The sequence below is a fragment of the Cebus imitator genome, unplaced genomic scaffold (assembly GCF_001604975.1).
Source record: "Cebus imitator isolate Cc_AM_T3 unplaced genomic scaffold, Cebus_imitator-1.0 Scaffold343, whole genome shotgun sequence".
Lineage (NCBI taxonomy): Eukaryota > Metazoa > Chordata > Mammalia > Primates > Cebidae > Cebus > Cebus imitator.
Window position 1 is genome coordinate 1,058,152 of NW_016107658.1, and position 27,763 is coordinate 1,085,914.

Here is a 27,763-nt window from a genome sequence, read left to right on the forward strand (position 1 = left end):
AGTGTTAAATGTAGGGGAGAAGTAAAGCAAAATAAGGACCCAAAATACCTTATTTAGTTATGGATTTATTGACACTGAGGGCCATTGGCTGGGTATCTTATTGAGAAGTTTCACTGGGGAAAGGTAGCCAGATTGCTGAGAGCTGAGAAATGAATGAGAGGTAAGGGAATAAAAATTGCAATTTCACCTGTAAAGTACATTTTCAATACATTTGCCCATAAAGAGGACCTGAAGAGGGACCTCCTGTGTAGAAAGGATTTTTTTTTTAAGATAGTAGAGACTTCAGCATGTTTAATTGCTGATGTGAAATGAAGGGGAGAGAATGGGAGAGGGAGGGAGAGGAATCTGCAATTACTGGGTAGATATAAACATTTAAAAATCTATTGATATATATTGCTCACATGCTTTCTAAAAGGGTTTTTAACACCAACATATGATCCTATCGGCAATTATGAGAGCTTGTTTGGTGGCCACTTTGTCATCATTAAGTATTATTTAAAAAAAAAAAAAAAACTCTTTGCCAAGTAATGTCATTATTGTTCTAATTTGCTTTTCTTTGATTACTAGTGAGTTGAATATCTTAACCAGTTGTGTCCTTGAGTGTGTACGTGTGAATTTAGTCCTTTGCCCAAAACGTTTCTATTTTAGACAGACATTTATTTGCCATAAAAGGCCGTAAGTCAAAGGATCAGAGTAGTATTATATCTTATTTACTCAAATTAGATAGTTCATACTCTTTATCTTCTTAGAAGTGCGAGACAATTTGACAACTTTTGGCTCAGCTGAAGGAAAGAGGCAGGTGATTTCACCATCTAAGAGAGTGACCAACAGATGGAAGTAAGGGGGTGGGGAGGCATGTCTAGTGTTAGACCCCTATCCTCAGTCCTCAGGCTCCCATTCCTAACCTGGGAGGACATTCCTCTAGTGTCTCAAGGCTTTGGGTCTCAGAGCTCCCCTTCGAGCTGAGCGGCCCCCTGCTAAGAAGCCCGGGGGCGCTGTGCGGCCCCTTTAAGAGTCCAGCTCCTCCCCGCTCCAGGGAAAGTTGCAGCTTTTTCCGCCTCCCGGGAGGGTGAGAAGGGCCGGCCGCTAGAGCTGGGTTGCAGTCTTCCCGGAGCCGGAGACCCTCCCTGAATTTCGGCACTGGGAATTCTCGCTCTCTGGAGGCACCTGTTGCAGGTGACAGGTAAGTCCGCAGCCAGCGGCTACCCCTCGCCCTCGGTCCGGGGCTCCTTCTGGGCTCCCAGCTCCTTTTAGCTGCTAAAGCGCCCCCACCCCCATCTCGGGGTCTTGCGTATTCCCTACCCGCTCTCTGCTCCCCCAGTTTTTCCTTCTCCCTAGCTGACCACGTCTTCCCTCTCCCCGTCTGCCTCTCCGGACCGCACCCCCCAGGTTTGGACTCCCGTCTGGTTGGGCGGTCCCTCCTGGCCACTTTTCTTTTTCCAGAGCCTCTTCTGGCCCCTTCCCTGACCCACCTGACACGAAAGCGGGCTGTGCCCCTCTGGAAGTCGCCTCCCCTCTCCTCTCCGGCTCCCCTCGAGCTGATTGCCCGGGCTTTTCCCGCCAGCCAGAGCTGGTGTCCCTCTCGAGAGCGGGCCCTGGGGGGCGGGGTTGAGTTCCTAGCGGGAACTGCGTTCTACAAGGCGTCCTGTCACCTTTTTGTGGGTTCCTCTCGCAGCGCTTGGCCATCCAGCAGGATCGCTAACTCGCACTCTCTTCGGACTTCCGACGTCGCTGCGTCGGCTTCTGCGGCATCGGCATCAGCCAGTCAGCCACAGGTAAGGGCTGGAGGCTGTTTGGCTGGAGTCCTGCCTCAGTGGGCTCCGTCTTCGCTTGGGGCTGGAGACCGGGCTGTGTGCTCTGGAGCTGCTTTATCTTACTGCTCTTCAAGCAGGGTGTGGGAGATCTGGTCCTGGAGTAGGGTCCCCGAGATCTCAGAAGGGGCGCAGAATGCTTCTGTCTGCTGTAATGGTTTGTAATGGGGCAGAAAAAGGTGTTCCTCTAACCCTTAACGTTGATGAGATAGGATTTTTGGTGGTGAAATCATTTGGTTAGAAATCTAGTGGCTTGAAAAGTGGTGAGTTTCTAAGTAACCAAGCTTTTCTTCTCCCGGTTCCCTGCTTCTTTAGGACTAGAGGACCTAGCCTTCCAGAATACTGTTCTTGGGAGGGTTGACCTTAGACTTTCTATATTTCTGGCAAAAATTAGTCTTCTGTACATCCTGGACCTCCTATATTTAACTGGTTTCTTTTCTCCTCTTTAAGCTCGTCACCTTTCATAAATCTATTAATATTGAGGTACTAATGACTTAAGACTTTTGTCGCTGTGGGAACAATGTTTAATGCAGAATTGTGGCCTTGATGAAGTTTTCTGATTTTTTTGGTGGTTTGGTTTTTAGCACCTGCTGGAAACCGTAGTAGAAAAGTACCACCAACTTGGCTTGTGAGGCTCTTTTTGGGCGAGGGATGAACATTTCTGGTAACACAATTTCAGGTGTCTCATTCTTGGTCAGAGCAGTGAAATGGAGCTTGGAGGCTTTTTCTGGGGTAACTGATCTGTGAGTGCATGTAGCATTCTGACTCTCTGAGCTTTTCCCCTTAAAGGCTGCTGCTAGTAATGGTTGTTAGCAATTGAGCCAGACACGGTGTTAATTTCATTACATAATTGTGCAATCCTCACAATAAATCTATACAGTCGATGCTACTGTTATAACCAGATTATGATGAAAAAGAGACTCAGGTTAAGTGCCTTGCCCCAAAATCTCAAATGGAGGCAGAGCTTGTGTTCCTATCCTGTCACATCACCTCTAGTGTCTTGGATGTCTCATGGATGAAGACTAAGTGATTAAAAATTTTCCTTCGAAGCCCAAGTATATGTTTTGCTCCTTGATTCCACCCTAGATGCACTGCAGAGACTATGGACCACTTACCTCACTGATGTCTTACCCATTTCATTTCCAACATGGACCAGTTGCCATATTACCACTATAAGTACACATGTGAGTGTACCTGGATGAATGAAATCTCCTGGGTTCTCAGCTTTGTGGTAATTGTCCTGAAGTTAGGAGAGGGTAACCCTGGATTCTAGGGATGTGTGCCTGACTCAACTTCTTCCTCTCCTACTGGCTAGGGGAGAAATGAGAGAGCGGTGATACAGATTTCCTGTCAGCCATACCAGAAAGCCTGAGGGTGATCGTGTGCTAGTTTTGTCATTGGATGGAGTACCATAGGCAGGGATAGGAAGAAAATGTCCTCCCTATTCCCATCTCTTGGACTTTGCTGAAACTGTTCTTATTTTTTCTTCCTCAAAAGCTAACTTTCCTCCCCCACACTGTCTCCTCTAACATTAATTCCTATCCATCCCTCAAGATTGAGTTCTAAAGTCACCTCCTTTGGAACGGCCTTACTGAACACATTCTTCTTCCCCCAAGCAGAATTGCCAGTTATTCTGTGTCCTAAAGCACTTTGTTTACACCTCAGTAAAGCCCTTAACACTGCTTTTAGTTGTTTTTCTACCTGGAAGGTTGTAACTTCTCTAAGGGCAAGGTCTGGATCTTGGAGCTCCCTTTGTCTTAAACATAAGATACTGGCAAATATTTGTGCTAGTAACTGGACATACCATGCCATGCCTTCAAGGGGCTGAGGTCTGGTGATGGTGGGGTTGAGGTACAGAAGACATCTTTCTGAGGCACTTGAAATGCCACAGCTAAGGAGTTTGCCCTGATTACCCTATTTCAATGCGTAGTCCCTTCCCTGAACATTCCATATGCCCTTCCCCTACCTTATTATATCTTTCTTGCTTATTGTCTGTCCTCCTACTCCCTCACCCACCATAGCATAAACACCCTGTGGGTAGGGATTACTGTCTGTTGTATTCACCGGTAGACTCTGGGATCCAGAACAGTCCTTGGTACATCATAGGTGCATACTAATATTTGTTAACGAATGAATGACATTACCATTCTATGAATTTGGCACTCTTGGAATTAGGCACTGCTGGACCTGAAAGCCTACCCAGTTTGTCGCCCTACAGGTGTAAGTTTGCTCCAGGCCCAGAACTCAGCTTTGTTTCTGCTGAGTTTTGCTTTGACATTTCATTCCTGATGCCAACTTTGACCTAGTTAGAAGTACTTCCTCTCTCTTACTTTTTAAAAGTATGGGTCTCTGGATGGAAATCTCTAAAGTTTAAAAGTGGAAATATAAAAGTGTTGTGCTTCTTGTTGGTAGGAAGGGGGGCTGCACTGGGAGGAAGGGGTGTGGACTGTCAGATGTCTTGAGGCCTTTCAGGCTTTTTGCAAGCTCAGTAAGAGGCTGGAGAAAATTACTGTGCGATGGGGAAGTAAACAGCGCAAAAGAATAACGGATGCCACAAATTAGGCTTCCGGTTTCAAGTTACCCATAGGCTTTTTGGTGTGAGGTGGTTATTGGATTATGGAACTTCATGGAAAAGCCATAGCTGAGTGCTATTTGTGTTGTACTTAAGTACTTTTCTACTAGGACGATTGTGCAGTATGAAGAAACCACTATGTAACATAAATGAAAAAAGTGCTATTCTGTTTAAAAGTGTTTTGAAATGTTCAGAAAGGAAGAGGCCAGAATCTCTTTGAAGACAGACTTGGAAAAAGTTGGGCCCTTCATAAGGTGGTAAATATGTGATTCTCATCATTTAATGTATGCTAACTTCTTTGAAACTCAAATTTGTACAAAAAACTGACCAGTTTCTTTTTCTACTAAATTTGTCTCCCAAGACTTTGAATATCACAGTGACCCAGGGTTCAGTCCCTGGACTTTTCTCCATCCAAAACCTTCACAGAGGCTCTCATCCAGCCACATGGCTTTAAAGAACATCTACCTAGACACTCATCACTCCCAAATTTATGTTTGTGACCCAGGCCTTTCTTCTAAGCTGCAGCCTCATATATCCAATGACCTATTTGACATCTCTCCTTGTCTATCAGACCTCTCAAATGTAACAGGGCCAAAACAGCACTCCCGATTGCCCTGGTATTCCCACCTTCTTCCCTCAGCACTCCCTGTCTTAGTAAAATGTCACCATCATCCATTCAGTTGCTCAAACCAAGAACCTAAGATTATCCTTGATTCTTCTTTTTCTCTCACTTCCCTCCACCTAATTTAATTCATTAGGGAGTCCTGCTGACCTGATCTTCAGACTGTATCATGTATTCTGCCATATATCTCCATCTCCTCTATCGCCCTAGTCCAAACCACCACAAGGCTACCACAAACATCTTTTCATAATGCTCAAGGATCTATATACACAAGTGTTTTTGTGGGATAGCTTTCTAGTAGAAGAATTATTAGGTCAAAGGATATATACATGAAACAATTTAAATAGGCATCACCAGAGTGACATCCAAGAGGGTTTACCCTTTCACCATTGCAAGTGGTTTTCCTCATGGCCTTGCTGAGGATGGATGATGCTTTTAATTTTTGCCAGTCTGATAGGTGAAAAATAGTGTCTAACTGATTTAACTTGGCATTTCTCTGATCGCTAGTGCGGCTGAGCATCTTTTCATGTGTGTTAGCTGTTTGTATTTTTCCGAGACTTGCTCCTTTATATCCTTTGCGCATTTATCTTTTGGGTTATATATTTGATTTGTTTGTAATAACACTATATTTATTCGGTATATTTACCTATTGCCTGTTATATAGTACAAGTTTTTTCTCTCTAGTCTGCCATATGTCATAACTTTGTTCATGATGTGTACCCCTCTCGTAATCAGATAAAGCCCACTATAAAACATTTTAAAAACATGTTCATTAGATTTGGCAATTAGGAGGCCAGTGACAACATCAGTGCAGCAGGAGGAGTGAAGCCAGACTGTAGAGGGTTGGGCAGTGAGGACTGAGAAGGACTGATAAAATATATGGTATATATACATGGACATGGGGAGTGGGATGATAGACAGTGGAGACTCAGAAGGGTGAGGGGTGGGAGAAGGGCAGATGATGAGAAATTTCTTAATGGGTACAATGTATATTATTCAGGTGATAGATACCCTAAAGTCTCTGACTTAACCACTGCGTGTGTAACAGAATTACATGTGTACCTCATAAATTTATATTATTTTTAAAAATGTAGTATAATACATAGAAGAAGCTTGGCTATGATGGGAAGGAGAGAGTGTTCCTTATAGACAGTAAGTAGACAGTAAGGCTCGGGGGACAACAGAGGCTGTTTTATTTAATTTTGTTTTACCTTAAATGTAAGAGATAGACGAACTCACTTATGTGCAGGTGGCATACAGCTTGATGATGCAAGGTCCCTGAGAAAGTCAGAAGGTGGGAGTGCCAGAGTGACGGGAGGGAAAAGACTAGCCTTAGAGAAAGAGTGGTGGCTCTTCCATTGAGACAAGAAGATTCACTGATCCTCTTAGTGAAAACTATGAAGAAAGAAGGAGCTGTGGAGGTACAGGATTTTGAGAGAGCTCCCCGCCGCCGCCATCAAGAGAGTAAAAGGTTGACCAGAGACTGAAGAGGAGAAGAATGGTGAAGGGTTGGAATAGCATTTGAGAGATGAAAAGAGGAGTTCTTTAGGGGCATATTATCCAGGTTATCTACATGTATTTCAAAATATGCTGTGTACCATAAATATGTACAGTTTTTGTCAAGTATACTTCCATAAAACTGGAAAAAAATTTAAAAATGGCTTGGGTAACTTGAATTTGTCTCTGCTTCAAGTCACAGAGCCCTGTATCCATTCTCTCTGGAAGTACTCATCAGACCAGGCATAGAAACAGAATGTGGACAATCTAGTATGGGGGATTTTTCCAGGTGACTGTGACAGAAATAGGGAGAGGGCCAGAGATTGGATGGCCCCAGCAGAAGAATAGTTGAAATGATGGACTACTGTGGCTTTCATATTCATATCTGTGGCTATCTAAACCTAACTTGAACTTGAGTAAGTTTTAAGAGATGGAAAATTTCAGTGGCACCTACACTGCTTCTTGTTTGTAGCTCTGTCAATTCAAGCATCAGCATACCTTTAGTATCAGTGTCTTGAAACTTATCAGAAAGCATGATTTGATTTACTGAGGGCCTAACAATGTGTGTCCATGCTCTGTGTTGATTTACTGAGGATTTACATTGCACCAACTGCAAGCCTACAGCCAGGATCCTACGATGGATTTATCCATCCATCCGCCCATCTATCCATCCATCCATCTATCCAACTAGATGCATGAGATACAGCTGAGAAGAAGGTAGATGATGGCCTTTTTTCCTCCTGGAACTGATTTCAGCAGGGGAAGCATGTGTTAAATATTGTCTCACAAAATTACTTAATTACAATTGTGATAAGTTCTGTGAAGTTCAGTTTTTTAGAAATCAAATTGTCACGTTGCTTTTTAACAGGTCTTACCAATTTACATTTGCCAACGAAATATGAGAGTATCTCTTAGATCCTTTTTAAAAACTGAAAATAGTCTTTCTAAAATTTTGCTGAATCAATAAGCAAACATAAGAAATCTTTATTGCCAGTAGGAGTGAAACTTTTTCTTTTTGATATCTATTTGCCATCTGATTTTTCCCCTTTAAGAATTATCTGTTCACACTCTCTATCGGATATTTACCTCTTCTTGTTTTTAATAGATCTCTCGTTCTGTGTTTGAAACCATTAGCTACACTTCTCTCCTTCCTCTCTTAATCCTGGCGAACTTAAAATATTTTCCCCTAGTCTCTACAGCCATTCCCTTTTGATCTCCCATGAAATTTTTTTCTTACCTAGTTTAGAAGTGTTGCTGTGCTTAGGGATGGGACTACATTTTTCTCACTTATCCCAATAAAAGATAACATACAAATCTTCTGTTCCTGTTTCTCCCACTCTCCAGAGGTAACAATGTTAAGATTGTATTTCTTTCCAGATATTTTTCCATTCATCCATGATCTAATCTGTCTACAATGTAAAAAAATAAAAATGGAATCATAATATATCTAATTTGCATTTTTTAAACTTAATATGCTTTCAGTGTCAGTATATATAGAACTACAGCACCCCCTTCTTTTTCACAAAGTCACAGTATTCCTTAATATGTGTGTACCATAACTAGTCAGTTTCCTATTGATGGATGTTTATGTTCTCTATTTTTTTTTTTTTGCTGTTTCAAATATTGAGCATCCTCACAATATATATTTGTGAATTTACTCGAATATCAGTAGAATAAGTTTCCCAAAATGGAATGGCTCTGTTAAAAATATGGTCGGTGGTACTAAAGATCCAGAGAAATCTAGGAAGACCAAGAACTGTCTGTTGGATTTAGGAAGTTCTTGGTGTCCTTAGAGCAATTTCAGAGAACTGTGAGGCAGAAAGCTAAACTATGGTGGGCTGAGAAATGGTTGGGGAGATGAGGAAGTGGAGGCAGTGAATATGTACAATTCCTTAGAGAAATCTGTCTGGCTTTGGAGAGCAGAGAAAAGGTAGTAGCAAAGAAGGAGCTGAGATCCAAGGACCTGTAATTTATTTATTTATTTATTTAGGAGGGGCTTAAGTTTCTTTAAAGGCTGGTGGGAAGGAGGGAATAATTAATAGAGCAAAGTCCTTGGAGGACAAAGTCCTTACACTAGGTGGAAAGGGATCCAGAATGAGGTAGAGGATTATCCTCAATAGGCATAGATGAAAGTAGGTTCATAGATTTGGCAGCAGGAACTTGTCTGATTGCCCTTCCATTTCTCTGTGATATAATAGTTAAGGCCAACCTCTTAGAGCAGGGCTTGAGATGGGACAGGGGTTGAAGTAGAATAAAGTTTGAGTTAGATATTTACAGTGTTTGAAGAAGTTTTGAAATAGTTATTGTGGAGAACAGCAGAGCAGCCTAGAGAAGCATAGTTGCAGTGCCAGGCAGTGTTAAGGTGAGCTTAGTGACCATATGCATTCATATGGATAATAATCTACCACAGTGTGATTTTTTTTCTCCAGTAGACCTCAGGAGTCCTTGTGCAGGCATAAAGTATAACAATTGGGCTTAGAAGAGCTATGTTTTTTTTTTTTTTTTTTTTTAATCAGGTATTTGCAGTAATATGCATTATTGAGGTTATTGACAAGAGTTCAGGTGAAACAATAGAATTGGCTAGGTGCAGTGGCTCACACCTGTAATCCCAGCACTTTGGGAGGCTGAGGCAGGTGGATCACCCGAGGTCAGGAGTTCAAACCCAGCCTGGCCAACATAATGAAACCCCATCTCTACTAAAAACACAAAAATTAACTGGGCGAGGTGGCCAACACCTGTAATCCCAACTACTTGGGAGGCTGAGGCAGGAGAATCGCTTGAACCCAGTGGGCAGAGGTTACAGTGAGCTGAGATCACACCACTGCACTCCAGCCTGGGTGACAGAGAGAGAAAATGTCTCAGAAAAATAAAATAAAAGTAAAACAGAAAAAACCAATAGAATTTAAATTGTTTAGGAAAGGAAGTAAGGATGGGAAGGAGCTGACAAGGTGAAAGCAGAAGGGTCTATGGCAGACTGTCCACCACCTCAAGAAATCTGAGAATAGGAATGGGGCTAGTGAGGGGACTCATTGACTTAATAGGCTAGAAGCACAACAGGTTGTAGTCAGAGAGGGGGTGTTGAATCAATGATATCAAAGGTGGAGAAGTCCTGGATGATAAACTCTTGGGTGTGGCTGAATATGATATATGGTATTCTTGATGCCAGCTCATTTATTCAACAAATATTTATTTTGTGCATATTATGAGCCAGGCTGTGCTCTAGGCACCAAAGGTTCAGAGATGAACAAAACAAAGTTCCTTCTCTCATACAGCTTACAATCTAGTGGAGGACATTATTTATTTTTATAAACTAAAAGAACATCCTCACTGATGTGCTGATTCCTGTATGTTTAGCTCTATTTGTAACTAATAATAATACCAGGATCAAATACTTACATGTATGGGGCTAAGAAGGTCCATCTAGACATTTTGAGTATCTTGCCTTATCTCAAGTTGTACTAACTGAATTATGAAAACTCATACCTCTTTTCCCCTTATAACTTTTTAAGATACTTTTATTTACTGTGTCAATATTGAAAATAAACAAATATATGTAAATCTAATTTGAACATTTCAATAGTTGTAATTTTTTTATACTTTATTTTTAAAAAACATTAAGATGTTGCTTCTAGCTGTAGACCAGATGTTGATAATGCATGTACTAATCTTGCTCTAGGGATTTGATGTAATGTGTAAAGTAATTATGGTTAAGCAGTTTAGGAGGGAAAAAGGGCTTGTAATAAGTTAATATTTCACATTTATTTTTATATTCTCTAATTTATACCTATCTTTTAATGTACATATGCTCATGTATATATTTATTAATATTTCATTTGAAAGAAATGTGCATTTATTTGGCATCTTATAAGTAACAGTTTAAAACTACCTGCCACAATTTAAATTCAACTACAGGTTATTTTTTACTGTTTTAAGGTTTCTGTGGCCATAGCCAGATCACAGCATCCCTAAAATTAAAAAGAAATGAAATGCATGAAATCACAGTTATGTGTGAACATGGGCTGGATTAGTCATGAACCATGATGATTTCACATTTAAGGGACTGTGTGGCTAAGTTTTAGGTGACATGGTCTGCAAGAAATAATCAGATGCCAGCTAGAGTTCAGTTTAGAAATCCCCACCATCTGTGATCCTTGCAGGAGAAGAGGGTCTTCCCTGCGGGGGGTGATGCATTATCAAAGCTTGTTGACTAAGGAAAGATAATCACCTCCTGCGTGGGAGGTGATGAGGCTTATTGAAAAATAACAATGTGTCAGCTCTTACTGGACTTAAAATGTTTTATACATATAAATGACCTAGATTTTAAAACAGTCCATTCGTTTAGTTTGGGATTTTAGATTTTTTAAAATTCTAAAAAATGGGCTGTTAAGGAAGGGGTCTTTGGCAGAGAAGAGGGTAAACTGGCCATCCTACACTCATCAATCTATGAGGCTCTTGTGCCTGGTTCATGTTAGAGGAAGCTTCAAATGTAGCTAAATGCGATTTGTTTTAATATGTATATTTTTCCTGTTGCCAAGTAGGGTGTTTGGACACATGGTCTTGTTTTTATAATATTTTAGACTTACCTCTATGTACCACATTTATGGAGATCTGCCTTCTCGGATTGGTGGTGGGTTTAAGGCACCTTCTAGAGTTGCTGAGGAGCAGGGGAAAAAAGTGGGAAATCATGAAAGACCACATTTCCACGTATCCAAAACAACCACTCTGAGGGAGAAATGAATATATAGTACTAAGATATCTGACTTCCCTCTGGGACTTGCTTTAGAGTAGAATATATTATTTTAAGTGGGAATTTCTTCAAAGCATTTATGAATAGAATTTGTTGGTATTGAAAGATAGCTATATGGATTCCATCTGGAGGAAATTGTCCCCACATATGATTCTAAGAGCTAACAAAAGAGATATTTTAGTTACTACCACTGCCTTCTTCCTCCCTGCTGTCTACCCCCACTCCCTGCCCCACCATTATGTGCCTGCTGTCTTTTAGAAGGGATGCCCTGGATGAGGGGAATGAGTTATTTTCTTGTGTATCATGTTGCTTGGAGCTAGAGTTGCTCTGAGCCTGTTACATATATTGCAGGAGAAGGTTAGGGGACTGGGAAAGTAAGCAAGACAAAGGGCCTCTCAAGCATTGTGTTTGTTATTAGCTGAAGACTTTTAGAAACCCCACCTCAAGTTCCTGAGGTTGATGTCCCCTTTTCCAAAAATCGCCATATAGAGCAATATTGCCAGAATATGAAGAGACAGTGTAATATAATGTAGCAGTTAAGAGCTTGGACTCTGGAACCAGACTGCCTGGGTCCAAAAACCAGACTGTCCCTTACAGGGCATGTGACCTTGAGCTAGTTATTTGCTCAATCTGTGCCTCACTTTCCTCATTTGTAGAACACAATAATATGGTACCTACCTCATAGTGTGATTGTGAGGACTAAATAAAGTGCCTGGTACATAATAAACATTATAGAAGTGTTAGGTATCATTGTCATCATCTTCTTTATCTTTTTCAGTTGGTAGGTATCTTAAAAGGAGCGAAAACTGGCCAGGCGCGGTGGCTCACACCTGTTATCCCAGCACTTTGGGAGGCTGAGGCAGGCAGATTACAAGGACGAGAGGTCAAGACCAGCCTGGCCAACATGGTGAAACCTCATCTCTATTAAAAATACAAAAATTAGCCGGGCATACTGGCACGTGCCTGTAATCCCAGCTACTGGGGAGGCTGAGGCAGGAGAATCGCTTGAACCCAGGAGGTGGAGGTTATGGTGAGCTGAAATCATGCCCCACTACACTCCAGCCTGGGCAACAGAGTGAGACTCCATCTCAAAAAAGAAAAAAAAAAAAAGGAGTGAAACCAACAAAATGCCTCAGCACATGCAAACTTGACTTTTGTTGAATCTATTTTGAAAAGGACTGTAGGGAGCCAAAACCTTAGTGCAAAATCAGAATCTTGTAAAATTAAGAGCTAGTTGTAAATTTCTCATTGTTAGGGGAAAAATCCAGCTTTGCACCCATACAACTTTTGAGAATGGACTCAGTGATGGTAGGCCCTATAGATGTGATCCGTGGATGGACAGTTGGGGTGTCTAGACCCCAGCTGACTCCTAGGAAGCCTCAGTTGCCCTTTGGTTTTGGAGTCTTGATACTGACTCCACCACTTTGTCTCCACCCCTATTTTTGTTTTTTTTGATACTATTTTTAAAATTTATGCTATTTTTTGATGTTTTATGAATCTTTGTAAGTCACTTTAAATCCTGTCTGGAACAGTGTATAAATAAATATCCTTTAAACTGATCATATCTGATTACTAACATTTGCTTCATATTTATGCTTGTCAGCCTCCCTCCATGCAGAGAGGTACGGTGACCTTACTTCTAGGCAAGAATACTGATTAGATTTCTCAAATTTCATAGAAAGATGTCAAAACAGCCATATGCTCATATATTTTCCAAAGCATATGGTTAATAATAATTAAAACTAAACAGCTACCAATATTGGGCACTTACTCTAGGCCAGGCAGTATGCTGTGCCTATTACTTGTGGTGCGTGCTCGAATCCTCACAGCCCTAGGCAGGAGCTCTTATTATTAATCCTCATTTTTACAAATGGGGACACAGACTCGAGGAGGTTAAATAACTTGCCCAGAGTTAACTCAGCGAAAACCAAAGCTGCGATTTGAACCCAGACAGCTCAGATACAGTGCCTTTAAGCATAATTCTTTGCTATGCTATCCTTAATTAAAAATCTAGAACATCAGAACTCCAAGTCCTAGTAAAAGAGGCCGTAGTTGTGTTGTAGAACATTCAGAGGTCCTGCAGATTTTCTCTCCATATTATGTCTTTAACATGCCCCTTTCCATCTCTAGAGCTGCTCTGCCCTCTACTCTTGGCTCTCGTTAGTTATCTTTGCCCTGAATTTATGTCACAGCCTCTTCGAATCCCTCAAATCCACATTCCGCAAAATTGTCAGAGTGCCCTAACAAGTCCTTGCCTTACCTAAAACGCTTCAATGATTTCTGTTGTCAAAGGCTAATTAGTTGTGTTTTTGAGCATAGTATAGGGAGTACCTGCCAGCCACATACAGTGTGATTCCCCACCTGCCTTTTCTGCATTCTCCCTTACAATTTAAACCAAACAGCATCATTGCACTACTTGCTCATACCACATTGCTTTATGTCTCCATGCTTTTGTAAATGCTACGCACTTTGCCTGGAAAGCCCTCTTTCTCCTGCTTATCCAGCTGATACACATTAATTTACAATCAGTTCATGTGCTACTGCTGGATATTTTCTTTCTAGTTCCCTTTTCCCAAGCTGAATTATGTGCCCTCCCTTGGTATTCTTATAATATCTCATGCGTATATTTCTTTGGTTACCATTTTTTTAAATGATTATTTTACTGTCTCTGTTACTAAACTGTGAACTCTGTGCACATGGTCTACACTCTTTTCTTTTATTCTTAGCCAGCTCGTGTACTGCTTAGCACATAGTTGGCCCTCCTAACTAGTGAGCATTCTATAAACAGTGCAGAATACAGAGCTCCAGGAAAGGGAAAGACGTAGGATTTGGAAGGCCTGAAACTATGCACACATTAAGAGGTAATTACCAGGGCAGCAGAGGGAGGTCTTACAGAAAAGTCTTTGGGGCCAGATAATTTACATTATTTAACTCAAGAGCCAGAGAGGATTTGGGGAGATGGGAGTTGGGGGTCTGAATCCAAAGGGAACTTTGAAGCTTTTAAGAAGCCAGACTTAGCAGCTTTGTAATTTAGATTGTCCCTGCATTTGCCTCAGTAGCCTAGAATAGGTATCTGAGACAGATACATTTTAATAAGCATATTTATAGTTTTCTAGGAGAGACATAACCCTAAAATTGAAAGGGGCAGTTGATACAATAACCAATACAGTATCCTAATGCAAATATTATTGATTATAAGCAATGTTATACACTCATGCAAATGTTACTGGTAAGATGTTATCCATTGGTGTTTTTCTACATAGGTGGCTGGATCCAGACAAGGGGATTTTAGGAAGCCCTGCATCCCTGGAAGCTTTCTTTTCTACTGGATTTTTTTTTTTAAGTTTTGCAGACCACCATATACCCTGGATTTGGTCTCATTTTTTCCGTGCTCTAAAATAAACACTTTTACCTTTAGATTATTAAATAACTAGTCCCCCGCCCATGGATACTGGATTTTGGTACCATTTAGGTCTATGCATCACCCATGTTCTGGAAACCCACACAAATAGTATTAGTTTTGAGAGTACTTTAGATTGATCTGCTTTAAATACTGTCATTGTCTTTGTCACAATTAGTTAATAGAGTCCACTTTTTTTTTTTGAAAGAAAAGGTCTTACTCTGTCACCCAGGCTGGAGTGCAGTGGTCCAATCTCGGCTCACTGCAGCCTCAGCCTCCCAGGCTCAGGAGATCCTCCCACTTCAGCCTTCCAAGTAGCTGGGATTACAGGCACGCACCACCACACCTGGCTTTGTGTGTGTGTGTGTGTGTGTGTGTGTGGTGAGCTGGGGTTTCACTGTTTGCCCAGGCTGGTCTCAAACTCCTGGGCTCAAGTGATCGTCCCATCTCAGCTTTCCAAAGTGCTAGGATTACAGGCATGAGCCACCTCACCCAGCCTAGAGTCCACTTTTGAATGTGCCTGATGACAGCAAAAATTCTTATTCATTATGCTATGCTACTTCCATAAGAGCAACTGCATTACAATCATCAGAATGATTTATTCTTTCCTAATTAACATACATTATATCTCTATGCAAGCAGAATCATGAAAACATAACGGCAATTTGTAGAATGGTTTCCATTAACCAGACTTTAAGCAAAGGATTTCCCAGCATTTTTGATTGCTCACCTTTGTAACCCAAAATTTTTATCACTACTGAAATAAGTATTTATAAACTACATATTTACTACTGCATTGGTCATATGTTATAAAGGATGCATAGGCCAGCTGTGTTGTCTCATGCCTGTAATCCCAGCACTTTGGGAGACTGAGCAGGAGGATCACTTGAGTTCGAGACCAGCCTGGGCAACATGGTGAAACCCCATATCTACAAAAAATAAAAATAAATTAGCTAGGCATGGTGGCTTGTGCCTGTGGTCCCAGCTACTGGGAAGGCTAACATGGAAGAATTGCTTGAGTCCAGGAGGTCAAGGCTACAGTGAGCTATGGCTGTGCTGCTGCACTCCAGCCTGGGAGACCGAGTGCCTCTGTCTCAAAGAAAAAGCACAAAAATAGAAATAAAGAAGAATGAGAGAGTAAATGAACTTTTTAAAATAAATTCTAATATTTATTAACGGTACAATAATCTTTGCTCTCATTTTGATGAGACCAGTGACATTAAGTGTGCTTCATTGAAACAAAATTTTGGTTTGTGAGATAGCTGCTTGAACATCTGATTCTAACTTCTGTTTATTTTTACACTTGATTTTAATGACTGATGCCTCACAAACTATATACATTTTAAAATAAAAGAAGTGTATTGTTTGGATGCACTTACTAAATAATCATACTCATAGTTCCAGGCACCAGTTATGCAAACATTTTTTTGCTGTTCCTGAACATGCTGTCTTTTACATTTTTAACAGATTGCTCAAAATTCACTGAAATTCTTCATTTGGAAAGGTTAAAAGGTGAAACATCTTTTAGATTTAAAAACATGTATAGTAAGAGAAATATTTCAGACCTACTCTGCATTGTTTATTCTCTATTAAAAAAAAAACTTGACACAAAATATTTTACTGTTTCAATTCATTTAAAGGCTCCTAGTGTCTTAAAGGTATTCTGGGATTGGAAAACTTAACGATTACAAGAAGAAAGTTTAGTGACATTTAATATTAAAATGTTTAAAAACATTTTATTGAACTATGATCAACAAATTATATATAAAGTATACAATTTGACAAATTTTGACATCTGTATATATCCATGAAAATATCACCAGAATCAAGATATTGAACACCTGTCACCGCCAGAAGTTTCCTCGTGTCATGTTTTAAACCTTCCTTCTTGCCCCTCTGTACTTTTACCCTTCTTACCCCCGTCAACTCCTGAAACCATTGATTCTGTTTTCTGTCACTATAGGTAACTGCATTTTCTAGAGTTTTATATAAATGAAATCATACCGTGTTATTTTTGCCTGCCTTATTTCAGTAAGCATAATTATTTTGAGATTTATTCATATTGCTGTGTGTATCAGTAGTTCATTCTTCTCTATTGGTAAGTAGTATTTCATTGCATGGGTGTACTATAGTTTGTTTATTCATTTTCCTCTTAGTGGGCATTTGGGTTGTTTCTAGACTTGGGCTATTACCAATAATGCTGTTAATATTTCCATGCAAATCTGTGTGGGCATATGCTTCGTTTTTTTTTGTTTGTTTGTTTTTGAAATGGAATCTCAATTTGTTGCCCAGGCTGGAGTTCAGTGGTGCAATCTCGGCTCACTGCAACCTCCACCTCCCAGGTTCAAGGAATTCTGCTGCCTCAGTTTCCCAAGTAGCTGGGATTACAGGCATGCATCACCATGACTCGCTAATTTTTGTTTTTGTTTTTTTTTTAAGACGGAGTTTTCGCTCTTGTTGCCCAGGCTGGAGTACAGTGGCACGATCTCGGCTTACTGTAAACTCCGCCTCCCTTGTTCAAGCTACTCTCCTGCCTCAGCCTCCCAAGTAGCTGGGATTACCAGTGCCTGCCACCATGCTCAGCTAATTTTTTGTATTTTTAGTAGAGATGGGGTTTCACCATGTTGGTCAGCTTGGTTTCAAATTCCTGACTTCAAGTGATCCGCCTATCTCAGCCTCCCAAAGTGCTGGGATTACAGGTGTCAGCCACTGCATGGGGCCTACATATACTTTTGCTTTTCCTGGGTAAATACCAAAGGTGGAAAGCGTGGGTCATATGGGAGATATGTGTTTAAGTTTTTAAGAAACTACTAAGCTGTTTTCCAATATGATTGTACCATTTCACATTCCCACTGTAGTGTATGAGAGTTCCAGTTGCTTCAAATGCTGGCCAACATTTGGTTCATTTAAAATTTTGGTCATTCTAAGAAGTGTATAGTGATATCTCATCATAGTTTTAGTTTGCATTTCCTTAATAATGAATGATATTGAGCATGTTTTCATGTGTTTATTTGCTATTTGTATATCTTCTTTGGTGACATGTTTGTTCGTACCTTTCATCTGTTTTTAAAATTTGTGTGTGTGTGTTTTTTTTAATTACAGAGTTCTGAAGGGTTCTTTCTATGTTCTGGATATAAGTCCTTATCAGATATACAAGTTGCAAATATTTTCTTCCAGTATATGGCTTATCTTTTTATTTTCTAATAAAGTTCTTACAAAGCAGAAGTTTTAATTTTGACAAAGCCTAATTTATCAAGTTCTGGATCATGTTTTACGTGTCATGTCAGAAATCTTTGCTTTTTTTTTTTCATATGGATATCTGTTTTTTTCCAGCACTTCTTGTTGAGAAGACTGCCATTTCTCCACTAAACTGCCCTTAAGCTTTATTTTAAAAAATCAAATGACTATAAACATAAGGGCTTATTTCCGTACTCTCTATTCTGTTCCTTTTATCTGCTTGTCTATCTTCATGCCCAACACCACATTGACTTGATTACTGTGGATTTATAGTCTCTCTTGAAATCAGGTTAAGTTCCAGCTTTGTTCTACCATATGTTTTGAACCTCACAATATATCATTATTTTTCCTTTAAAGAGTCAATTATATTTTAAGAGATTTAAATAATAAGAAAAAGTATTTTTACCTACATTGTTACCATTGCATGCGCTCTGTATTTCTTTTTGTAGACCTATATTTCTGTGCAGTATATATTTTCTTTCTGCCTGAAGGAGTTCCTTTAACACTTTTTATATTGCAGGTCTGCTGGTGATTAATTCTTTCAACTTTTGCATGTCTGAAAACACTTTTATTTTACCTCTGTTTTTGAGTGATATCTTGCTGGGTGTAGAATTCTAACTAGGTTGATGGGTTTTTTTCCCTTTCAGTATTTTAGAGGGGTCATTCTGTCTTTACACTTGTGTTGTTTCCAATGATAAATTTGCTTTTATCATTTGTTCATCTCTCTCTATATAGTGTGTCCTTCCCCAAGACCCCAACCCCACCCCATCCCACCACTCTAGGTTAAGATTTTCCCATTATTTCTGGTTTTAAGCAATTTATGGTGTGCCATATGGTGTGTTTTTCTTTATGTTTCTGGTGCTTAATTTTCATAGAGCTTCTTGGATCTGCGAGTTTATAGTATTGACCAAAATTGGGCCCTTATTTTTAAAAATATTTTTTCACTGCCCCCACTTCCTTTGGTTGACACCAATGACATGTATAGAAGGTAGCTTGAAGTTGTACCACAGCTCACTAATTCCATTTTCTTTTTTTATCAATTTTTTCTTTCTGTGTTCCATCTTGAATAATTTCTATTGCTATGTCTTTAAGTTCATAACTCTTTTCTACTGTGATGTCCAATTTGCTGTTAATCCCAACTAGCATATTTTTCATCTCAGACATTGTAGCTTTTATCCGTAGGTTTGATTTGAGTCTTTTTACATCTTCCATGTCCACTACCTAACTTTTTGAACATATAGAATACAGCTATGATAACTGCCTTAATGACTTTGTTTACTAATTCTAACATGTGTCAGTTCTTGGTCATTTTGATAGATTTTTCCCATTATTGTGGATCATATTTTTTATCTTTTTTGTATGCCTGCTTTTTTACTGGGAACCAAATGTTATGAATTTGACCTCGTTGAGTACTACATATTTTTGTGTTATTATAAATATACTTGAGCTCTATTCTGGCATGCACTTAAATTACTTGGATACAGAGTGACCCTTTTAGGTTTTGCTGTTTAGATTTGTCAGGCAGGGCCAGACAGTCTGGGCTATTTCCCACTACTGAGTCAAGACCCTTCTGAGTCCGTCAGCTAGTGTCCTGTGAATCATGAGGTCTTCCAATTTGGCTGGCAGAAACAGGCACTATTCCTATCCCCGTGTGAGTGACAGGCATTGTTCTTTTGAATCCTTTCAGGTAGTTTTTTCCCTGGCCTAGAGTAATTTCCCCACAGGCATACCATGTACTGATCAGTCCTTTGCTAAATACTTGAGTGAAACCTTTTTCAGGCCTCTAAAGATCTCTTTCTCTTTCTGTGCAGCTCTCTCAGGTCCTCTGTCCTGTGAACTCCAGTTACTTGGGTTTTGCCAGACTCTCAGCTCTGTCTCCTGAACTCAGAGAGTTCACTAGGCTCTACTTGGGTTCTTCCTTTCTGTACCATTGTCTGGAAATTCTCTTAAGACAGTAAGCTGGGAAAATCAAAATGCTCACCTTGTTTCCCATCTCAGAGATCATAGTCCTTCATTGTCTGATGTTCAGTGATTTTAAAACCATTGTTAAATGTATTTTGTACATTTGTTGTTGCTGTTATTGTTTCAGGCAGGGTAGAAATTCATTCCACCTTGACATTTTATAATCCCCAATTATGACCAATTATAATTTGTAGCCCAATTTAAATTCTCATCTTTAGAAAAAAGTGTAGACACCCTCACATTTCTTGACATAGCTAAATCAGTTCAAAAGTATATAGAATCTGGCATGCAGCAGTATAAATCTCATATCAGTATAAAACTCATCAGTTTTTCTGTAAAACATAGTATCATTGGTTTAACAAGAGCAGTTTAATTCAGGCTTCTTGGTTAAATGAATATATTTTGAAAGCCTCTGGTTCACTTTTTCATGTTCAATGAGATACAAATTTCACCAAAATTATTCATTGTTCTTAGCCTAAACAGCAAAATACTTTTATTATATCACTTTGGCAGTATATGGTAATCTATTAGAATTTATTTGCAAAACCCTCATATAATTACTACTTATAACTTTAGAATAATAATTTAATACTAGTTCAGCCTTTTGGCCCTTGAGCATGGGTCAATTTGTAAGAAAATCTGTCGTCTATAAGGCTGTCAGCATAGGTCTTCACTTCAAAAATAGTGGCCTGCGACAAGTGCACTAAAATTTCAGAATTAATCACTATGAATTCATCCATGTAACCAAAAACTACTTGTACCCAAAAAGCTATTGAAAAAAAAATTAAATAACAAAAACAATAGCCTGAAACTTTAACTGATGTCTAGACAGCTTAACTCACAATTCATCTGTATCCTTTAAAAGAAACTAAATGTCATTTTCTAAGACCTAGTTAAGTCTGAAAGCAGGAATGAACATATACAAACTGACAAAAATAGGTAACACTTAGCATTCTTTGTGTTCTCATTACTTTAAGCACTTTACATATTTTAAAAACTCCTTTAACCTTTATAAAAACAAGCCCCAAAGGGTAGGAACAATTTTTATCTTCATTTTACAAGTGTGGAAATTGAGGTACTGAGAGGTTTAGTAACTTACCCAAGATCACACAGCTAGTAAATGGGGAAGTTGGGATTCAAATTCAGGCAGTCTGGCTCAAGTCCAAGCTTTTTGTTTTTTGTTTTTTTGACACAGCGTCTCACTCTGATGCCCAGGCTAGAGTGCCCAGAGTCCAAGTTGTTAAGCACAGCTCACACACTGCCTCAGGAAAACAAAAACATTTTTCTCTCAGCTCTATTACAGCTCTTCAATTTCCATGGGTTTAAGTTTAAATATGTAAACACAAATAGATTTCTAGGTGAAGACATTCACTAGACTTTTGTTGAACTCATACCGTATGTCACACACTGTGCCAAGCTCCTGCGGATATGATATCCAGATATAGTGCCTACCTTCAAAGAGGTTACATGTGGTAGGTGTTTCTAGTTTGAGCATAAGTACAATGTATTACCATCTTCATATTTATGTGTGGCCGGCATGTAACACAGCAAAATCTGTTGTATTTGCTGTCCAGGCTAGGGACATTACTTGGTGTTTTCCTAATTCACATCAGTTTTCATTTTGGGAACACCAATTATTATTTTTAATCTGAGTACTATTCTTACCAGGAATTCTTTATTTTTAGTCATCTTTTTAATATTTGCGCCTTGTGCCCAAGGTCATATAGCAAAAAATAGCAGAGCTAGGATTTGAAACCAAGTCTGTCTTCCACCACTATTTTCATTATTCTATGATTCCTGTCAAGTTTTGCCCAGTTTTTCATTTTTAAAACTGGTCTTTAGAATTTGAAATAGTTTGAGATAGCTCTCCCATCCCCTTCTTGAAAACCAGTTGTGTTAGTGTTTGTTTTGATTCATTGTTATTATTTCTCAATCATTAGGATTAGGATATAGACTGGATATATCTAATTGGATATGGAATTCTACATATGTCCTTTAAATCAAGCTTATTGTGTTGTTCAACTTGTCTACATATTTACTAATTTTTCATCTGTTGTACTATCAGTAATTGAGAGAGGTATGTTAACTTCTCATTTTGATGGTAGATTTAGTTTTTCCCTTAATTTTGTAAGTATTTATTTGCATTAACATACTGATTTTTTTTAGCCGTAAGTATATATAATTGCTAAGCAAACAAACCACCTTTTCTAAAATATTTTTTTATGGGCGTGAGACCCACAAGGATGCTATATTAAAATACTTCATCTGAGTCTTGACACCTCAGGACTAACACAGAACAAGTTCTCCATCTGAGCTCAGATTCTCACATTTATGTTACCTGAGCCATGGTCTTCTCAATAGATAACCTTGCCTTTTTGACTGTACACCTGGGACTGAATGTAATGAAGTGTCTTAACAAGTTTTCTTGGGCTTTGGTTTCTCTATTAAACCCTAGTACCCATAAATTGGGAGTATCTGAATAGTCATAGCTTTTCTAACTTCACATCTGTCTGGTTTTCTTATCTTAACTGTATTTGTGCCTCCATTGTTTTCCTGAGTTCTAGTTTTCAAAATATGATGTACTATTTACCATAAAAATATATCACTTAGTTTATTGCATATGAAAGCTGTACTTTTCTTTCATATTTTGAAATTCCTTTTGAATTTCTAGAGAACATTCTATGCCATAGAATGGGGAATAGTGATGGTAGTGAGGCAGGAGGCAGGTTTTTTCTCTAAGATGTTAAGGATAGATTTAGTACCATTATGATCTCTTCTTTGACATGTGGGTTATTTAGAAATGTCTTTTTAAATTTTCAAAAAGTATTGTGATAAGAAATTATCGTATTTTAAATTGATTTGCTATTTAATTTCCTTGAAGTCAAAGACTGTGGTCTATATGAGAAGGATTTTTTAAAAAAATTATGGAGACTTGCAGTATAGCCTAGTATATAGTCAGTTTTGGGGGTAAATATTCTATATGTGCTCGAAAAGAATGTAATTCTCCACTTGGATATAGAATTTTTTATATTTCCATTAAATCAAGCTCATTTTGTTGTTCAACTTGTCTATATATTTACTAGTTTGTATCTGCTTGTACCATTAATAATTGGAACAACAAAGAGGTATATGTTAACCTCTTATTTTGGTGGTTGATTTTTTAATTTCTCTCTTATTCCTTTGTATATTTAGTGATGTTTTGTTAGTGCATGCATGTTTATTATCTCTATGTAGTGATCTTACCTATCCTTTATAATGCTTTTATTGTCTTTTTTACTTATAGATATTAATATAGCTACCTCAGTTTTCTTTTGGCTAGCATTTACCTGGTATATATTTTCCCATCTTTTTACTTTCAATTTTCCCTTAAATTTATGTTTTAGATGTGTCTCTCATAAATGGCACATAACTGGATTTTTTCTTTTATTCAGTCTGTTAATCCCTGTATTTCAAAGGTAAATTTTGCTCATATATGAATTTCATATTCATTGATATACTTGAGCTCGTTTTTACCATTTTACCTTTTGTTTTCTCTTTGTCTCAGTTTTTTCTGCACTTACTTTTTCTTCTTGCCTTTTAATTTTTGTTCTTAATTTGTTTTCTTCTTGTCATTACTGATTCTGCAAGATCCTATTGCAAGCAAGCTGGCTGTTAACAGGGTTAGTATTGGAAACAACAGCAACCTATGGTGGAAGGTGGGAATCGGGTTGGGGTATTACTTTTCTGAAAGGAGTCAGATTGGCAAGTGATGGGGAGGAGGTGGCAGGGAGCTGATTGATAGAGTACATGGTGATGGTCTTACAAAAATCTTTTTATGAGTATGAGACAAGCATGTCTGATGGGACTGGAGGGAAAGGAAGTAGGAGTGTGCGACGAATGAAGGCTTAAATAGAACCCAAAGGGACTAGGTAAAGGAATTGAACAAGTATAAGTAACAGGATTTATGGGTGACAGTGAGGGTTCAGCTGAGGTTATAGACCAGGAATTATATAGAACCTGGGCATGGGAGCAGGCAAAGAAGGCTATAGCATTAGCACAGGTTTGGGATTTTCATGGGCAGTTGTGGAAGAAGGATGAAGGTATATGGATGTGGAAGGTACTGGTGAGAGTGGTTCAAATGTTAAGCCATCTGGAGACCAGGATGGTGGGTATGGAAGGAAGATAGATCAGCAGGAGGCAAGTGGACCAAGAGAAAATGCGGGGCACAAGAGACTGTGGTCTTAATAAGGTTGAAGAACAGATATAGTAGGAGTAAGCTGTGGTAGGAAAGTGGGAATTCTTGAATTTAAGATTTCAGAGGGGACAGTTCTGGTTGGTCAGGTCCATAAATGAAAAAGAAAGGGAAGATGTACAATGTTAGTAGTTCCATTTTCTTAAGGTACTATCTTTGTTTCCTCAAGGATCTTCCTACTTCCCTGGATTTTGATATTACTTGGTCTCATTATTATGCCAATGGGCCTTTCTCATCACAATATTCTGCTGCCTCTCCACAAGCACCAGATTTCTCATCTGGTATTGTTCTCATTTCTAGTGTACCTGTGCTAGCCTTGGTTTTTACAGGTAACTGATAATACCTCTTTTATCCAGGAGCCACTGATTTTTTTGCCCAGTGTTTCAGCCATAATCACACATATGGGAATTCATTTCCACAATGCTTTTGATTTGTCTGTTTAGTATTTTATAATTGCTTTGGTTATAATTCTGCCTGGACTGAGCCAGTAGAGCACCAACTCTAGTATCAGATTGCCTGGGCTTGAATCCCTGCAATTTCATTTACTTGCCCTTTATTCTTGGGCAAGTTAGCCTAACCTCTCCTGAATTCTCACCTATACAATGGGGGTAATAATAGTCACTCACTCTTGGTGTTGTGGCAAGGATTAAATTAGTTAATGTATGTAAGGTACTTGTTTGGCATATAGTCAATTCCCATTAAAGGATACTGTTGGGGGTGATAATGACAGTGATCAGCAATATTGGCAGCATATGCAAAACTACATACCAGATATTGCATTAAGTGATAGGACAGATACAGAGGAGAAGATTGAAAAAGTCTTTCTTTTCTTTTCTTTTCTTTTTTTTTTTTTTTTTTTTTTTTTTTTTTTTTTTTTTTTTTTGGAGATGGAGTCTATCTCTGTCGCCAGGCTGAAGTGCAGTGGCATGATCTCAGCTCATGGCAACCTCCATTGCCCAGGTTCAAGCAATTCCCTTGCCTCAGCCTCCTGAGTAGCTGGGACTACAGGTGCATGCCACCACACCCGGCTAATTTTTTGTATTTTAGTAGAGACCGGGTTTCACCATGGCCAGTATGGTCTCGATCTCCTGACCTTATGATTCCCCCACCTCAGCCTCCCAAAGTGTTGGGATTACAGACGTGAGCCACCACACCCAGCTGAAAAAGTCTTTGTTTTCATGGAGAATATATATTCTCCTTGGGGATAAGAACTAAGAAGACTTCCCCAAGACTATCTAAGAAAGGACATGTGAAAGAGGCTTAACATCTTATAATTCAATAAAGACCAGGAAGTATACAAATTGAAGAAATACTGAGGTTTCAGGAACCTATATAGATTTGCCATGTTTATGTTTTCTACTGTCTTGTAGGCAACTAGTAAAGAAAAAAAAAAAGAAAAATAAAAAAATGAAAGGGGCTTGCTGTCTAGTTTCAAAGGAGAGCAGAAAAGTTTTTGCCTTAGTTCCAAACCTATTTCTTTACTTATATCTCCTATTGCTATGAGGGCGGTCACTAGCCAGTCAGTTGTTTAATGCGAACCAGGCATCTTTGACTTCACCTTCTTCATCCTCTCTACTCAGTTAGTCTCTCTATTCTGTCAATTCTACTTCTCAAACCTATTCTGTTTTTTCTTGCTGCCTGGCTCAAGCCTTTATCATTTTAGCAGATTCAGCAAGTTATTTGTGCTGCAAACATTGTGATTGGCCCTTTAACACACATTATTTAATTTTCTTAGCAACATTTGAGATAGGTCATTTTGTAGATGAGAAACCAAAGGATCAGATATAAAATGACTTGTTCTGCTGGGCACGGTTGCTCTGTCTATAGTTCCAGCTACTTGGGAAGCTGAGGCAGGAGGATTGCTTGAGCCCAGGAATTTGAGTCCAGACTGGGCAACATAGTGAAACTCTGTCTCTAAAAATGAAAAATAAAATGAAATGAAAATAAAATGACTGGTATAATTGTTTAGAGGCACAGTTAGTAAATCTATGTTGTCTTTTGCTGGAGTATTGTAATAATTTCTCCGCCTCATTTGCATTGTTCTCTTTTTTGAGATATAAATGGAAGATATATGTAAAAACAAATTAAAACTATATAAAGTAAAAAGCGAAAGTTGCCCCTTCCCAAATCTACTCTCCAAGAGAAATCAATGATAGTGGCTTTTGTTCTAGACCTTTCTATTTGTATGTCCAAATATTCAGATAAATACTTTATGATAGATCATTTGTTACTGTCCTACAACTACTTTTTCACTCATACTTTTTATGTCAATACGTATGTATCTATCACATTTTTAATGGCAACATAGTGTTTTATTATATGGACATATTATTTGGATTATATTGTTTAATGATTCCTCTGTTAAATAATTGTTTCTGTTCTTACAAATAATGTTACGGTAACATTCTTGTGCATATACTTTTGTGCATTTGTGTGAATATTTCTATTAGGTAGATTCTTAGAAGTCATATTGCTTGGTTAAGTAGTATGCCTATTTTAAAATGTATGTACTACTAAATTGTCCTCTGATTTGTCCTCTAAATCAGTCATTCATATTATAGCTAGAGTGATATAGCTATAATATGTCTTTGTAAAATGAATTTCATCATGTAATTTCCCAGCATCAAAAAGCAACATCAGAGATGTTTGATGGATTTCTATTGTCTGTGCAATAAATTTTAAAATTAATTTTTTTTTCAGACAGAGTCTTGCTCTGTTGCCCAGGCTAGAGTGGGCCACACGTGATGGCATGATGTTGGCTCACTGTAGCCTCAATCTCACAGGCTCAAACAATCCTCCCACTTCGGCCTCCTGAGTAGCTAGGAATACAGACATGTACTATCACACCCAGCTAAGTTTTGTTATTTGTTTTTTTTATAGAGACTTAGTCTCCCTGTGTTGCCCAGGCTGGTCTTGAACTCCTGGGCTCAAGCAATCCTCCTGCCTGGGACTCTCAAAGTGCTGGGATTACAGGTGACAGCCTCCATGCTGAGCCAAAATTCTTAAATTTTTAAAAAAGTTTTTAAGAGTTATATAACCTGGTCCCGAACTATCTTTCCTACCATTCTTCCCTACCAGGAAATTTGTCCTCTGATAAGGCAAAATCCACCTCTTCTGTAAAATTTCCCATGTATACTGCTCTCTTTCTTCTCTCCATGCAAGATAGAATGAATTACTTTCTTCCCTAAGTTCTCATAGCACTTAATTTATAATCCCTCTGATAGCATTTAGTGCATCATATTATATTTATGTATGTCTGTCTCCTCTGCTACTCTGTGAATTTCTTAAGGGCAGCAACTGTCATTCATCTCTGTATCCCCAGCACTTTACACAATGCGTGTCAGAGTAGTGCTCAACAAATGTTCACAAATTTGGGAAAGATATCCTGGAGGTAGTCTGCTAGTACGATGAGAACTTTGAGAGATAGAGTAGGTGGTAGAAGTTTTGAAGCATAGCAGAAAACTGACTGACTTCTGGGAGAATGGAAGCTGCTCAAAAGTAGAGAACTGGGCCTAAAGTGGCAGGAGCCTTCATGTGCTCCTTCACTGCAGAGACCAGCTGCCTGGTTATTTGAGTTAATAGGCTTAAGATTTGAGAACATTTAAAGTATTAAAAATTGGATGATTGAGGACTCACTTGGTGGAGGGGGAGATTGACTCAGCTTTTTATGTTCTCTCCAGACTA

At 38.8% G+C, this 27,763-nt stretch overlaps 1 protein-coding gene across 2 annotated transcripts in view; it reads left to right on the forward strand.

Annotated features, from left to right (window-relative positions):
- The first annotated feature begins 1,040 nt into the window (after positions 1-1,040).
- SYTL4 (synaptotagmin like 4) overlaps positions 1,041-27,763 on the forward strand; it is a 58,034-nt gene continuing 31,311 nt past the window's right edge. The window contains exons 1-2 of one of the 2 annotated variants that reach the window (XM_017505869.2): positions 1,041-1,183; positions 1,676-1,775. The gene's annotated coding sequence lies outside the window, so the exon portion shown is untranslated. The remainder of the gene's footprint in view (positions 1,184-1,675; positions 1,776-27,763) is intronic. The other variant, XM_017505868.2, reaches the window with a different exon arrangement.